Source organism: Aethalodelphis obliquidens, unplaced genomic scaffold, assembly GCF_003676395.1.
Source record: "Aethalodelphis obliquidens isolate GAN/ISIS:26980383/991018 unplaced genomic scaffold, ASM367639v1 scaffold34, whole genome shotgun sequence".
In the NCBI taxonomy this organism is placed as follows: Eukaryota; Metazoa; Chordata; class Mammalia; order Artiodactyla; family Delphinidae; genus Aethalodelphis; species Aethalodelphis obliquidens.
The window spans coordinates 11,248,950-11,264,715 of NW_020837978.1; the positions used below are offsets into that span (position 1 = coordinate 11,248,950).

At 43.5% G+C, this 15,766-nt stretch overlaps 1 long non-coding RNA gene across 2 annotated transcripts in view; it reads right to left on the minus strand.

Annotated features, from left to right (window-relative positions):
* LOC113631765 (uncharacterized) overlaps window positions 1–15,766 on the minus strand; it is a 353,230-nt gene that overhangs the window by 82,467 nt on the left and 254,997 nt on the right. For both annotated transcript variants that reach the window (XR_003437561.1, XR_003437562.1), the window contains one exon: window positions 15,617–15,721. This is a non-coding gene — a long non-coding RNA (uncharacterized LOC113631765). The remainder of the gene's footprint in view (window positions 1–15,616; window positions 15,722–15,766) is intronic.

The window sequence follows — 15,766 nt, forward strand, 5'->3', positions numbered from 1 at the left end:
TGTGTGTGTGTGTGTGTGTGTGTGTGTGTGTGTGTGTGTGTGTGTGTACACTAGGCAGAGAACACCCTCTCTTTCAAAGACCAATTAGAAAAATATAACAGCCACAGATGTGCTGCCATGAACATCATTCCAGAGAGAGGTACACTCCCAGCCTCTCTCCAACTGCGCTTGGACTCCTCTTGAGTTATCTTTCTAACATGTGTGCTGTCTGGTTCTTATAAATATCCTCTTGAGGAGGGTGAAAAGGTCATCCTGATTCACATCGACAAAGACAAGAGGGCATTTGGCTGAGCTTGTCTCCATCAATGATCTACTTTTGAAACCTCCCAGCCACAACAAGCCTCTTTGTTATTGAAGTGAGATGTTTTTGAAACATGGAGCCACAAAAAATATACAAAGTCTGGGTACATCCAGACACACAAAATTCTTGCACTTGACAATGCAGTTACATTTCAATGAAGTTAGCGTGGTGAGAGCTAGCAGGGCAGAGAGCAGAAGGATGGAGTCCAAGTTGAGATGTAATTTTCACACTACGTTCCCCCTACTTGTCCCTAAATAGGGCCCATTTCCACACACCTGGAGATTGTAGCTCTAGACTACACTAGGTATTAAGCCTTGGTTTTCTCAAGCTTTCCCAAGGTCGAAAGCATCATGACAGATGCTATTACAATGAAACCACAGTTACCATGGCCCCCACATGCTGCAGTAGAACATCGAGGTATAAGGAGGAGAAGGTGTGGTCCAGAGAAGGAAGCTGAGAGAAGAGAATGTTGGACAAGAGAGAAGTGCTGAGGAATGTGGGGTGTGTGTAGGCCCCAGTCCTCCAGGGAAAGAAAGGAGAAGGCTTGCTGGGTAGATGGGGAGACTGGGGGAAGATTAAAAATAACCCTAAGTGGACTGGGCCATCAGAAGTTTCTGGAATGTACACAGGAGGGGGTGAGGGAGAAGATGTAATTCCACAGACATGGGAACATTTGCTGCATCTTCTAGATGATCCTGTCGCTGGACATGAGGCCCCACAGGCTATGTCCTTAAGAGGGACAGTCAGGGCCTTAAGAGTGTCCAGTCAGGATGGTTTTATCGGGTCAGATCTACTGGGAATTACTAACATCTTGTGTGACAAAAAAGTAAAAGTAGGGCATGAACTCCAGGGCAGGGACCATGCCCCGCTTGTCCTGTGTCTACAGCACCGTGTCCAGCATTCACAAGCCTTCAGCTCTTGGATGCTCTCAATTCTCTCTTCTCTGTGGCCCTGCAACTCCCCATCTCCCTGTTCTCTCCTCTATATTCTGATTTTTTTTAGTATGCAAGAATGGCCTTGTTTCTGCCTGCAAGATAACCTGAGTGCTCTCCAGACCCACTTCTCTCTGCCTCCAAAGATGACTGTGATGGTGGTCATTGATCCCCAGATACTTCCTGACTTACTGGTGGTTAGCCTGAGTGCTTCCTGGTGGTGAACCCTGAACCATCACCCAACTCTGATGGTTGCTCTTTAAGGAATTCCTCACTGGCAGGTCAGGGAAACCTTTCTTTAACCTTAGATGTGGAATGCTGATGGATATAATCACGCTTGATAGCTCTGGGCACAATTTCCTCCTTGGTCCATATGGGGCCCTTCTCTTGTCTGACTGTCTTTCTGATTCTGTTTTATCTATCTTCTTTGTCTCCATTTATTACCCCATTAACTCCTCCCCATAGGCGATTATTCTAATGTGTTTAACATCCATCTTTTTGTCCGTATCCCCTCTTGCACAGTGTTTATCGCTCTTCGGTATAGGTATACTTTTAACCTACACAAATGGTTCGTACTGCACTTTTTATCCGTTTCTTACTTTTTTCAACCAGCATTATGTTTTGTTTTAAACTTAAAAATTTTTGCAATTTTTATTGGTAAAAATGGTATCTCATTTTCCTCTTTAACATGTTTCTTTAGGAGTTCAGTTGAGCATCTTCTCATGCAGATCTTAGATTTTTACATATTCTTAGTCAATTTTTCTATTGGGTTAATTTTTCCCTATTTATTCATTTATTTTTAATAGATCTTTATTGGAGTATAATTGCTTCACAATACCATGATAGTTTCTGTTGCACAACAAAGCAGCATTATGTTTTTAAGAGAATTTGTGTTTCTATTGTACATTGAGTCCATTGCTTCTAATCGCTGCGTGGCACTTAGATGACGTTGATCTACCGTGTTTTACCTGGTAGTTCTCCTGGCAACTGACAGATAGTCTCTAACTCTCAGTTAACACAACAGTATGGTAACTTATTGATATGAACATCCTTACATATTTCCCTGTCCAGAGCAATGTGAAAATTTCTCTGGGATATACACCTAGCCATGGAATATCTGGGTTACAGTTTATGCAGATGTTTTATTTACCTAAGTAGTGCCAGATTACTCATGAAAATGGCTACAGGTCAGTCAAGACTCAACTGGAGGTGTATGAGAAATCCTAGATAACCCAAATCCCACTCTCCACCATTAGCTGACATCATCCATTTTTCTTCTAATGTTTTCCAGTTTAAGTTCATGAGAGCGAAATCTCATTGTCCTTATTTGCATTTCTCTGCTTATTAATATATATGAGCATTTCTTTATGTTTATTTCCTTTTAGGTTTTCTCCTTCCTAAAATGCCTGTTCATAAATTTTGCTTTTCTATTGGAGTTAATTTGCAGGCCTTCGTTCCATATTCTACATCCTTTGTCATTTTGAGACATTGCAAATATCTTCTTCCATTTGAGTCTGTGTCCATCTTTGAGTCCTCTGTTCTATTTGGCGTATATGTCTGTAAATACTATTTGTATTACTACAGCTTTGTTGAATGTTTTACTATCTGAATATATAAGTCCCCCATTTCACTCTTGTATTTCTTTTTATTATTCCCTTACCTATTTGTGAATCTTTCTTCTTTTGTAAATTTATTGAGATCCTGAAAAATAATTCAGCTGGAATTTTGATTGACAGTGCATTGAAATTATATATTAATTTGAGAATTGCAAACTTTATAATATTAAATTGTTCATCCAAGAACATGATATTTATTGATATTATTTTCTTTGTCTTTTATTAGAGTTTTAAAGCTTTTCCCCATGGAGGTCTGATGTAATCTTGGTTAAATCAATTTCCAAATATTATGTTGTTTTTGTTACTATTGGAATGGCATCTTACTTTTGTAATATATTTTCTGGATGAGTTAAATGTGAAAAGACCAGGATAGCCATAGCAGGAAGTGAAATTGTAACTCTGTCTAACTTAATTATTCCTTCCCACTGAGAAGGGGAGACGGTCTTCCTGAACCTAGCCCCTGCAAGGAGAACACCCCATCTGAAAGCTCTACCTCTCACATTTCTCACTCTCTTCAATCCCCCTTGTTTTCCATAGTCCTCTTCCAGTCTCCCAACATGGAGCACTCACTTCTTTTCTCTGTAAAGTCCAGCCCTCTCAACCAGTGGAGGACTTCTACCCCTTGATTCACTCTTGCTTCTTGCAAATGCTCAACTGCAGCTGATACAAGCGGAGGTTGGGGGCATGAGCAGAGCAGGGGATGAGCTCCAGTTCTGTGAAGGAGAACAAAATTGGGTGTCCAGTTCCAGTTTAATATCTTAATCACCACCAGGAAGCACTCTGGCTAACCACCAGCTGGTTTCCTTAGTAATTGCAAAGAAGACCTTGCCAAGTCAACACTGGAGACATCAGAATGTTATTTCATGTGAAGAAAGGGCACTCCCATAGTAAATGTGACTTTGACCTTGCCCCTTTCAAAATAACGAGCTCTGGCATGATGGTACGATGGAGCCTTTTCCTCTTTCCTGGGCCAACGTATATCGCAACAGCCATCTCAGCAGCTATAAATGGCTCTCTTCCCATCATCCTCAATGGACAGCACTAGCTCTGATTAAGTTTTCTGGTTTTCCGTGTTTTGATGCCCAAGAGCTCTCTCGTAGGTGGGGTGAATGTGAAGGAGCAGGGACAGTTTAACCTACCACAATGTCTCCTGACCCTAGGAACACTGTGGAAATGATGGGATCCAAAACTTCTGTTCTCTCTGCCATTCCAATATCAACCTAGAAAAGACTACACCCTATAGATAAATTTCTACAGGCTTTGAGGGGGCAGTGGTGAGAATACAAAACATTCCAGGTCCCAAGATGTCAAAATGAAGTTTAGTTGCAAGGGAATTTGATTGTTTACAGTTTTACCAAATTCCCCGTTACTTACATGTAAGCTGGGGTTGCTCTAAACCTGAAGAACATTCCCCTTGTTAAAGATATTAGCTCCATTCATTCCCACAGCTGTTCAGTGCTCCTGTGCCTTCAATCAGACCTTTCTCCCTCTTTTCCCCTCCTTTAATCAGAGACTCTCAACTGTCCACATTCAAACCACCCCTGGTTTGAGAACCACTGAATTAGAGACACAACTTCAAATTGTAAAGTTTACAGTGAATTTCAACAGGATTTAAAAAGCCAACCCTTTCAGGGCCCTTTATATGCCCTTGTTTTCACAAGAGAATTCACCACTTCCTGTCCTAAATCACTGTGTACTACCGCCGGGAAAACACACCCATCATACCCAATTAGGCAAAGCCAGGAATCTCAAGGAATCCAATTCTCTTCTTCTTCCTTCCTCTCTTGTGCTGAACTGTGGCTGAACACAGCACTTTGGTGCTTAATTATCCTCAGCCTCATGGCTTTTCTTAAATCTGCTCACACTTTACCTCTGCACTTAAGTTCAAAACCCAACGGTCAGCTCCACATGGAGGATGCACGCCTGGTAGATTTTTTTCTGGTCTCTACTCACAGAGAGGTCCTGCCTCAGGAGTTCTCAATACATATCCAACTAACAGGATGACTCAATTTCTAAAACTTTCATGCAACCCTTCCACTTAAACCCAGTTTCTTGAGCGAGCCATTTCATTAATGGGCAGGGAAGAACCAGACACAGAAGCCGTGTTTACATGTGTACTTTAAGTCAGTGCGTCCCTACGTTTCCTGTATCCCCTGAGTTTCACCTTTTCTCTTTGAAGAGAGGATTCCTTTTACACATTTTACTGTCACATAAAGATTTACTCACACCCAAGTGTGAGGGGGAAACACACTCCAGCCTCCATAACGTGTGCCCAAGGAGCGATACTGTAGCCCCGAGGATTTTTAAGCCCCCTGATGAACAAACCATTCCACGTTCACACAGAGAGGTGCATTATGTCTTCAGCAACCTGCAAGGGAGAGGCCCTGCTGAGCGGGATGGAGAAAGTGCTGCAATTAACTGGGAGAGTTGAATTGTTAACATTCTCTCCACCATGTTCCCAGCACAGGGCTCCTGATGGAACTACTGGAGAAAATAACCAAATAACGGGGAGGGGGTGTGGAGGAGAAAAATTTCTCATTAAAACCCCCATCCAGCCACTTTAGCACCTCTTTTTCCCACAAAGCATTGCTTGGAGGGCAGAACGCTACACCTGTTGCACACTATTATCGTAACAGGTCTCTGCTCTGTCCTAAAACCTGAAATTATTTGTTTTCCTTGGGAAATTTTTGTGTGGGGTGTGTGAGTTGAAAAGCTCATATGCTGGATTCTCAAAAAAGCATATGTTTGCACTATAGTATCTCAGACGATATGCATTTCTGTATATGGGCACACATATATTCATACCGAGACAGACAGATGTGTGTGTTTTATACAACAGAACCAGGACTCATAACACATACCAATTTCTGTCCATTTCTTGTTTTCTTTCTTTCTTCATGTTGGGATGAAAAAGAATTGGTTATTTCTTAAAAGTGGGCCTTAGGAAACCTCTCTTCATACAAAGATGGCTGTGATAGCAGACGCCTCACCTATTAGATTGTATGTGCCGTCCTCCTTTCTGGAACCGCCCTCCACCCTCCTGCCCTGGTCACAGGGAGCTCCCAATTGTCATGTCTGTTCAACATGGTCCCTTAGCCCCAGCCAAGCTGACTGGGACAAGAGTAAGAACCAGACCCATTCCAGACCAGTGAGAATCTCGAGTTACAGACCCTGGGACTCTGGAATAGGAATTAAGGGGTGGACGCCAAGGTGTGTCTGTGTTTTCCACCATGTGGACTGAGGTGATGATGAAATCATCCTGCTGAAAGAAGGAGGAAAATAAAACAAGCATACACAAAGAAATGGAAAAGGAAGATGCAGGGAGATGGCTGCCTGGGTGCCCAGTGGCCCAGAGCATCCTGCCTCTGGGGCCAGCCTGTCAAGGTGATTTCTGAACTCATGGAGCTAAAGTCCTTTCACTGACGTTCAGAGCCAGGGAAGAAAGGTCAGGAGAGAAAACCCCGCTGAGGACCCTAAGAAGGGAATCTTCCTGGGAGAAACACTCCTTTGCTTCCTCTATTATTTCTACCTCCTCTAACAGTGAACTTCTGGCAACAAAACATATCATCAAACACATCTTACTCCGGGTGAAAGTATCAGTGTCTTGTTGTCATGATGAAATTTAACCCATATCAGAGTAACTACTCAGAAACTCCATGTGCTATATACTTAAATGCTTTTACTGAGAAACCTACAAATATAAAGCGTAGGAGGAAAGGCCAACTTTTTTGTGAACATACCCAAGATATTCCTAAATATTGATGTTTACAAAAGTGAGGTCATTTGAGTGACACTGAAAGGACTGGCTGACCCCCAAATGATCACCCACCCTTTCTAACTGCCATGCTGCTACCTGCAAATTCCATCATTACCATCATTCCTCTATATTACAATCAGTCCTCTGTTTCCAGAAATTTCCGCTTAAGGTGTAACTATCATGTGGAAGGTTTTACACACTAAACCAGTGACATAGTAGTATGGATTTACTCTTCAAATTAGCTGCTTGATCTTTTAAAAGCTTGAGGATCTGGGCTGTCAGATGGTAATCTTTAATGGGTGAGAAAGCAGATTCCCCTCATGTTAGAGAGAATTACGGAGTCTCCACCATATGTCTGAGATTCTCTTGGTGATACATAATGAACATGACCTGTTCCTTCCTTAAGAAACCAGAGCAGGCAGACACATAACAAGTACAAGACATCGCTATATATACAATTGACGTGCATACTTGACACAATAAAAGCACCTGGGATGGGATGGGGGAAGTACGGAGTTTCATACATAAAACATAGGTTGGGCTGAGTCTTGAGTACAGGTAGAAGTCCATCAGGACACCAGCCTGTGCACACAGGTGGCATATGCTAAGGAGACCTTCAGCATGAACTTGATGTGGCTTTCCATCAAATAGAAGTGGGGAGAGGCTGCAAGGAGTGGATGAGATTGAGATTACTGGGGCTGTATCATAAAGGCCCTTAATGTATACAAGGGAATTCTGATTTTTTTATCAATATACACACCTCTGGAATCTTTGCTAACTCAATACGCTAGCTGCCAGCCAAGGTGAAATTAGTGGAGCTAACTGGAACCATCAAGAGGGCTGTTTCTGAATTCTCACAAGAATGCAAACGGTGCTCAAAGGAAAGCCAGTGTGCTCTTTCTCTCAGCCCTTCCGAGTCCTGGGCCCCAAGCCCCAAGGTCACAAGTACTTTCTCATGAATTTTTCTTTCTCTCTTGTTTTGGTTATTATAGGGGTTATTACAAATATATATAGCTTCCTATTTACAACACTTATAGCCCTATTTCCAAAATGACTGACGTTTAGGTCATTTTATGGTTAATACTTAAGGGTTTTTCTGTATTAAAGCTCAACTGAATACCTCATTCAGGCGTGCTGAGGCCCACATCTGTGTGATGCTATCCATGGCTATATCTGAAAACATAGCAAAGTTCATGTTAGGGTGAAAAGCTACTCATTTTTGCTCATAATCAAAGGATCATTTAGGGCTATTCAAAACCAATCTTTGCAGTACATTTTGGAGAAGAAAAAATGATTTTTTTTAAAAAAAGGATACCATGGACAAAGCTAACAAGCAACAAATTGAAAGCAGATATTTGCAATGTCAAAACCAACAAGGGACTACAATCTAGAATACATATAAGTAACTCGGGACTTCCCTGGTGGCACAGTGGTTGGGAGTCCGCCTGCCAATGCAGGGGACACGGGTTCGAGCCCTGGCCCAGGAAGATCCCACATGCCTAGAGCAACTAGGCCCGTGGGCCACAACTGCTGAGCCTGCGCTCTAGAGCCCGCGAGCCACAACTACTGAGGCCCCTGCTCCTGGAGCCCATGCTCCACAACAGAAGAAGCCACCGCAACGAGAAGCCCGCGCACCACAACGAAGAGTAGCCCCCGCTCACCGCAACTAGAGAAAAGCCCGCGCACAGCAACAGACACCCAATGCAGCCAAAAATAAATAAATAGATTTATAGAATATATATAAGTAACTCCTGCCAACCCACAAAATCCAGGCAGCCATTCTAGAGAAAATCTAGCAGTACTCAGACAATGTAAGGACGTACACATTCTGTGACGCAGCAAACCAGCCTCTGAGTCCTAGGGCACATATGCCACGAATTCTTGCTAGTCAATAAGGGGACGTGTTTAAGGATGTTCACCTGTGTCTGTGATGGGGGAGTGGAGGCAGTCACTGTGGGAACAGATGAGTGAAACAGGGAAGAGGCGCAGAGCAACGAGGATGCCTGTTAACGTGCCAAACAGAACGAGCAAGAAGCAGAGTGAGGTTTCCTATGCGCCATTTACGTAAACGCAGAACATGTGTTCACAAAACAGAAATCCATGTTCTACAAGAGTACAAGCAAATAAAGTAAATACATACAAACACATTAAACCGACGGCCTATGGAGAGGACAAAAGTGGGGGTGGGGAACGGGAAAAAGGAAAGCATGCCATCCATCAAGAGATGGGCCTTCTTGAACAGACCAAGGACCACAGTGTGCTGTGACCGGGACTCCGCACCTGAGGTGTAAAAACAAACAAAAAGGGGCAGGGGTGCCACCGGGGCCTCAGGTCCTTGAAGAGAGCATGCAGTGGGCTCCCTTCTGAATCCCCGACAGCAGCCAGCCCCCATGTCTTATCTTTGGGCCACGTCTGCTAGTTGGACAATAGATATTTGACTGATAGATGCATAAACAAATGGGGGAATAAAAGGCATAAACAAATCTAATGGAGGGTGGCCAGGAGACATGGAGCCACTCTCCATAAATAAAGAATGATTGATGCTCTCTACATGCCAGGCACCATGCTAGACCCTGGGAATGAACTGAATGATGAGACAGGCCCTGTCCTCCTGCAGCTCTGCTGAGTCAGGGAAATGGATGAGTTAGTAGCAGTGATAACACTGTGTTGATGGCTACGATAAAGATCAGCACAGGGGACTCTGGGGTCAGTGAAGAGGGGCTCCTAACCCAACTGTGGAAGTTCAGGAAGACATCCCAGAAGAGACTGATGCCTGTACTGAGTCCCAAAAGATAAGTAAGAGTTATGCAAGCAAGGAGGAGGGAGGGAGGGGTGCATAAGAGGCAGTAAAAATCACATATGCAAGGAGGCCTGGGGTCAGAACAGGTATAATAACTGATACCTGTTTCAGAAGGGCCTGTCTTCCCAGCCTTAAGATACACCACAGCAGTTGCTTTAACAGATGAAGCTGCACAGCATTTATTAGTGTTCTCGAGGCATCTTTATCAAACCAAGAACTGATCCCTGGGTAAGGAAAGAAAAAGCCTTCAATTCTCTTTTCAGAGCAAGCAGATGTGCACACCCAAGTCGATTTTGCCCAGAGCTGTCCACCAGGAGACAAGCACTTATCACTGTCCTGTGAAATCATCTCAGTTGGACTTAAGAAAGAGAGAGAATTCTGAAGAGAAAGGCTTTCAACCTGCCAAGCTAGTTCACCTTTCTAGAGTTTTCCTTTCATCACATGATTATAATCCTTCGTTTATATATCGGCAAGGATGCTTACACCTGACACACTTGACACGTCTCACTCTGGAAATGTTACCATGTGTATGTAGGGCTTTGAGTTTGTACTGGCTTGATGAGCTAGAACTAAGAGGCATACAAATGCCAATGCTAGAAACATCTTCCAGGGGTTGAATGTGCATCAGCGTCCCCTGCAGGGCTTGTCAAAACAATGCAGATGCCTGGGTCCCACCCAGTGGGGCTGATTCAGTCGATCTCAGCTGGGGTTTGAGAATGTGCATATCTAACAAGTTCGCAGACAAGCTGATGCTGCTGGTCTGGGGACTGCATTTGAGAACCACTGAACTATTCTAATTTTACTGATGAAGAAACTGAAACTCAGAGAATGTAGGGGAAAGAAAACCTACACTTCTCCTCCTGTGTCTCTCCTTTACTCTCACACGACTACCACACGCACACCACTTCTGACACCAGACGTGTGGAGGTTTTTCCCATACCAAGCAACTCCACAACACCAGCTGGGTGTCCTACAACTTAATTCTGACACTCTCAACCTGGAGCTAGCGTCAGATCCCACAGGTTAAGGACTCAGTCCCACAAAACCGGTCCTCCCTACCCCACTTCAAATGCCAATAGCAATGTCACGGGAGCTTCTGACCCATCGGCTGTAAACCGGAGACTCCCACAATCCCCTCTTCAGGTTTGATTCATTGACTAGAGCAGCTCACGGAACTCAAGAGTCTACTTTACCAGTTTAGGATGAAAGGATATGATAAAGGGCATGAATGAACATCCAGATGAAAGAGACGCATAGAGCAAAGTATGCGGGAAGGGGCACAGAGCTTCCATCCCTCTCCCTGGGCATCACATACCACCCACCCCCTGTACCTCCACGTGTTCACCAAGCCAGAAGTTCTCTGAACCCCACACTTTGAGGATTTTTATGGAGGCTTCCTCATGTAGGTACCATCAATCATGAGCTCCATTTCCAGCTCCTCTCCCCTCTCTGGAGAATGGGGGAGTAGGGCTGAAAACGTGCAGCTTCTAATCAAGGCTTGGTCTTTCTGGTGACCAGCCCCTATCCGGGAGCCCACCAAGAGTCCTCCCATTAGAACAAAAGATACTGTGAACACCCAGGAAATTCCAAGAGATTTAGGAACTCTGTGCCAGGAACCGGGGGCAGAGACTAATATATATTTTTTCTATTATCTCACAGCAAGTGACATACATAAGATCACACAAATTTTTGGCGACCCAATCCAGGTCTTAAGAGAATATAGTAAATGGGAAGTAGAGCTACAAAGATTTTTGAATGAAGGCCATCTCGATTAGTGGCTCACAGGCACATATGAGACATCTTATCTGGTTCTTACAACCCACACTCGACAGCACTTGGAAGAGATAAAAACGTGTTCCTGCAGATCCGCTCACAAGAGCCCGCCCCACCTGTCGGCCTTCAGTACCTACATGAGGATGGCTGCTTCAGCCTCCCACATCCCCTGAAACCCTCTGAGGCACAAAGGAATCACTGCCAGCCTCCCTCTCCCATTGTGCCCCTGCCATCGCGCAGGCGGCTTTCAGGGAGAATGACGGCCATGGCAGTTGGAGGACTTGCAATGCTTTAAACAAATGGGGGAAGGAGGGAGAACCATACAAAAGCAATTGCAGGCCTGTTGACCAGCGAAGGCTTAATGGGCTTAGAGAGAAAGAGCAGGAAGTCTGTGCTTTCACTCTCACTTGTCAGCATCGTGCTGAAGAGTCTCGATGGATAAAGATTCTGGTTTGTCACCCTTGTTTTGTTGTCCATGCACCCTGATTCTTTTTATGAGGAATTTGACGGGAGAGGAAAAGTAAGTCATCAGTGGGGGCCCTCGCCATCAGCAATGTCAGTTATTGAGTTGGAGGCGCATTGTTTAGGCATTAGGAGTTCAGAGGGCAAGTCTCTTTGACTGGTTATTACAACTCTGGCCCAGAATGCTCTGGATATCTAAAACTATTAACTGAGATTTCATAACCAAATTATTTCTAATGGACCTCATAATGATCTATGACTACAAAGATGGAAACAACTTGCTTTGCAAGAAGCATGATTTTGAATTCCACCTAAAACAGTAGTCCTGTCCCATGAGTAGTTCTGTTCAATGAGATGTCACAAGAAAATGATCCCAGCCAGGGCTGCTAAAGAACTGCTGTTACTTTAAAGCTACGAGTTCTAAATTTGCTTTAGGTTTTCTTTCAAAGCTGCTCATATACGAAATTTTTCTCCAGAGGTTTTTGGTTACAATATGACTTAAGAGGAGGATTTAAGTATTTCATTCCAAGGAATCCTAGTTTTAGGTGACTAGCTGGTAACTAAGTAAGCCATGTAACAATACACATTTCATTTTACCATAGAGCGGTATTTTGTGAAATATCCGTGGACTACTATTTAGGCCAATTTGCAGCCCAATTTTGAGAGCTGATATTTGGTGGATAATCGTGGAGGTCTGACCACTAGCCTGAGCTACAGCTCACCTGATCTCCTATGGCCACCGCTGAAAAGGGTGAAGGAATCAGGACCAATTTGCTCAATGCACGAAGGTCTTACGTGTTAGAAGCTAGGGCTTCCAAGGTTCACTCCAGAAGGTCAAATTCTCTTTACTGCGCCTTTATTTCTGATTTTAATAGCCTAGTTCAGAATTTTGAGCAGTAGAGGCTCCCAGAACAGCAGCAGGCACCACGATGACCCACTGCCTCGTACTGTGCTATCGAGAGAGTTAAAACCTCCCTCCAAAGTTAAATCCATTCCTGTGGTTTACATCCTTCACCCTGCCCTCCCTGACCACAACAGAGTACACACAGGCAGAACTCTGATGTGATTTTAGGTTTTCAAGGGTCAACACCTGACCACCCAAGACTTGTGTAAAAATGCCCCGTATAAAATTCTTTACACATTTGTTTTGAAATTGTGGGAATGGCTGATTTACTCCCAAAGAACGTTTGGAGATTCTCAGAGCTATGCAAGGATCCATAATTATCAACAATTGCTAAGACAGCTTAACCCTTATGTAAAATACGATGCATACAAATGGGTTTATCTGGAACCAGTTCACACTGTTGAACTTGAGTCTGGTACGGGTTTATCCCCAGGCGGTGCTCAATAACAGACAGTAGCAAACACCTTGGCTATAATATGTCTTCCTATTTGGTTGGTTTGTTTTTATATTTTTGCATGTTTAAATAGGCAACGGGAGTGCTAATTAAAATGCAATCATGCAGATAAATTATACCACGTTTCTAAAAGGTAAAATGAAAATCCTTTTGATTTCAAAATACTTGTGATATTCAAGGCAAAAACACAGTGTGATACTGAATACAGAGAAACCTTTCATGATGAGTGCATGTTTAAAACCAAACTTCTTTTTTGTTTTGGGGGTTCTTTTAGATGTAACAAATTAATTATGAGTAATTTCTTATGGGAGTCGAGACTCAGGGTTTCTAATGCAAATGTTCAAGCTGTAGGTCCCTCTGAACAATTTGTACTGTCTGTCTTCTGCCTGTAAAATGGGAAATGTAATGTGTATTTCAAAGCCTACTTTGGTCTAGGAGCAAGGGCAACCCCTAAACCAGTGATCAAGGCTCCCCCAGTGGATTTTCTGTTCCATCTACAGCTTGCCAGCTTTCAGGGGAACCTCACTGCAAGAACCAAAGATAAAAACAATATGCTGATATCCAGCAAACTATTTCATCTCTCTAAGCCTCAGTCTCCTCTCCTGCAAAATGGGCCACAGGAAGGCACTGCTAACTGCTTTTGAGATTAGAGACTGATTTGAGAATCTGATGAAAGCCATTCGCACTGTTCCCAAAACAGCAGGTGTACACATCCCCACAAAACCGTACCCATGCATCCAATGATCCTCTGATGCCTGTCCCTGGACCTCCAGTGAAAAACTCCAGGTCTTTACAGTGTTGAGATTCCACATTCTTCTTCCAAGACCTGTTCTGGGCTCTAACCTGCTCCTTTACTTACTGTTCTCTGCAAAATTAATCTTTCCCCCCAAAAAAATCATATAAAAATTCATCTTTGTTTCAGTATGAGGGTATTTTGCCCTGTATACCATTCACAGTCCTGGATATAACTAGAAACCATGTAAGCAATACAACTAGTTGAGTCTAACTGAAAGCGTCAGATAGCCTGGGAGTTCTTATGCACCCACTCTCTCCTTTTGGAAGGCATGTATTGATACTTTATCCTGGGCCTTCCCTTCAAGGTCACGGTTTCACCGGCAGATTCCCACCGCGGTACATTTGCAGTCCCAGGCTCAGACCTGCTCAGACCCGCTCTCAGCCTGCTCTGGTGCTGCCTGCATGCTGGGTTCTCACGGTTCCAAAGCACACCCTGAATTGTCCTCTCCTCTTTCCAAGTCTGTTCTAGGACAGCATTTCCCCTGGAAAGTATCAGAGAACAATGTGTTCTGTGGCCAAAGGAATCTGGGAAATTCTGCATCTTGGACACTCCCAAAGCATTTTCTCATGTTAAAGGCACTGAGAAGTCTTCATAAAGAAACCAACTTAATTTTGTTGACCCAATATTTTTAAAACTTATGTGATCATAGAATAATTTTTTTCCTATGACATTATTGGAAAATAACACTTAGAGAAGCTCAAAGAGCTGGTTTCTACCACATCCTCAGTCAATGGACTCTCAGTAAGCTTAACCTAGATTCTGTTTACCGGCTTCATTGGTCATTCCTTTCAGCTAAACATCTTTGGTCTTTCCCAACTTTGCTTGCTGGTGTTGTCAGGCCACCTGGGTCTATTCTCTTCCACCAGCAGTTCATAGCCACCCCCCTTTTTGAAACTCACAATGCACATTTGCATATAAAAAGACAGACATCATCCTGTCCAGGAAATGGCTCTCCTTGTCTCTTCTTCAATAGAGACAATGTTTAAATAGAGTCTTAGCAATTTGGAGCTGAGTGGGCTTTAGAGATCCCCCAATCATTCTTCTAACTTTATAAATAAGAGAACAGACCTGAGAGGTTAATTGACTTGAGAGAGATAAGACAGGAGCCTAGATTTTCTGATCCCCAGTCCAGTGGCCCTAGGAAGTGGCTTAAGCTTCCCAGAGGCACATGAGATGGATTCACACCAGAGAGTAAATTTACTAATTTACAATGAGGAGTGACATGTGTCTGGCACAAGACCAGTTATCTAGAGAGAGAGAGATCTACCCAATGAGTAAATTATAGTTGGATGCTTCCTAGATAAGCGTGGGCTTAGAGAATGAAGAGTTAGACTTTTTCTAGGAAATGATGTACTGGAGAGAATACTGGACTGGGAGTTAGGAGGCTGATTCTAATTCTAATTCTCCCACTACGAGATCTTAATGTCACTGGGCTTCAGTTTCATCATTCAATAAATGGTAGGAGATTAGACAATTATCTTTACATCCCGTCTAGCTCCACACTTTAAGATTCTGTGAGTCTAAGTTCTTTCCTTTCAGTTACTCTGCCTTTATATTTTCAGCATCCCTTTTTATATGTTAATACACAAACCCCTAGCCCTTGGTCTGAGTGTCTTTCAATTCACAATCATTCCATTTGGGGAGTGGGTCCTTTTTGTCCTATCATGGGCATTAGATAAATCATCTCAAGATTCTCGAATAAAGGGCTCTTTGAACAAACAAACAAACCAGGTATCCACAGCGGCTGGCAGACCTAGAATAAACATTAACATCCCCCTCTCTTCCTGGAACCGCTGTATTAATGTAGTTCCCCACACTCACCAATATCCATCCATTCTCTTTCTACTGCAAGACCGAGAGCTCCCAGGGAAGGCAAAGCCGCATTGTGAAGTCTAGATGCCTCCGTCTGGTAGTCTCAGCAGCTTCCTGCAACACCAAATCAGTGTCATTAGCTACAGATGATTATGGCAG